Source organism: Fragaria vesca, linkage group LG2 (genome assembly GCF_000184155.1).
Source record: "Fragaria vesca subsp. vesca linkage group LG2, FraVesHawaii_1.0, whole genome shotgun sequence".
In the NCBI taxonomy this organism is placed as follows: Eukaryota; Viridiplantae; Streptophyta; class Magnoliopsida; order Rosales; family Rosaceae; genus Fragaria; species Fragaria vesca.
In genome coordinates, this window is record NC_020492.1 from 13,715,089 (window position 1) to 13,715,893 (window position 805).

General features: G+C 36.0%; 1 protein-coding gene across 1 annotated transcript in view; it reads left to right on the forward strand.

The window, feature by feature from the left end:
- Positions 1–805, forward strand: part of LOC101309208 — a 3,792-nt gene that overhangs the window by 1,113 nt on the left and 1,874 nt on the right. The window lies entirely within an intron of this gene.

Genomic DNA, 805 nt, shown 5'->3' on the forward strand with positions numbered 1-805 from the left:
GGGGTGTTGGCTCGGACCCATTGTTTGCATCGGTCTTACTTTGATATTTTCATATAATAGGCTATTGTATTCGTTCCCTTCCAGGCTTAGGTTATTGGTATGGCTGGATTTGGGACTTTTTGTACTATGTCTGGTAGTTTTATGAATGTTTTCTTTCATGGTCTCTTACTAAGAATCAAGAATTCTTTTTTATTTTTTGCATTTCCAAATGAAGGGAATTAAATCCATGCGTGGATTAAATTTGGATATTGGCCACTGTTCAAAGGTTTGGACTCCTAAGTTTCATTAAATCTTTAGCCATCACACAAATACCTTTTAATAACTAACAGCAAAAAAAGCCCATCTAATGTTTTATCATCTTTAATCACGCGGCAGTGTTTTGTTTACTCGGTTTTTTTCTTCTGATGAATAAGATGAGTTTTTTTAGGACTCATGATGATTATGCTTTGTGTTGTTTGTTTGGTGCTCATCAATCGATGAATTGTTTGGAAGTACTTAACCAGTGAACCAGGTTTTGCTTTGCGAATATTTGGTTCTGCTCATGTCAGATATCTAGTTGTTGAGTGGGGTGTTGAATAATTTCAGTGCCTAAAAGCAGCTGACAATTAAAACATGTGCTTTTATGAAACAAAATGTTTCGATTGCATTTTGTTACCTGATTTTAGCAACTGGATCTCTCAGTTTGATTTAGTTTCCTACGTATCCCCGTCGATTACCTAGAACTACTTGCCTACCATAAAGCGTGTAATGTCCCTGTATCTGTGTAGACATGTATTGAAAAACTTGGTAGATCTCTCTCTCTCTC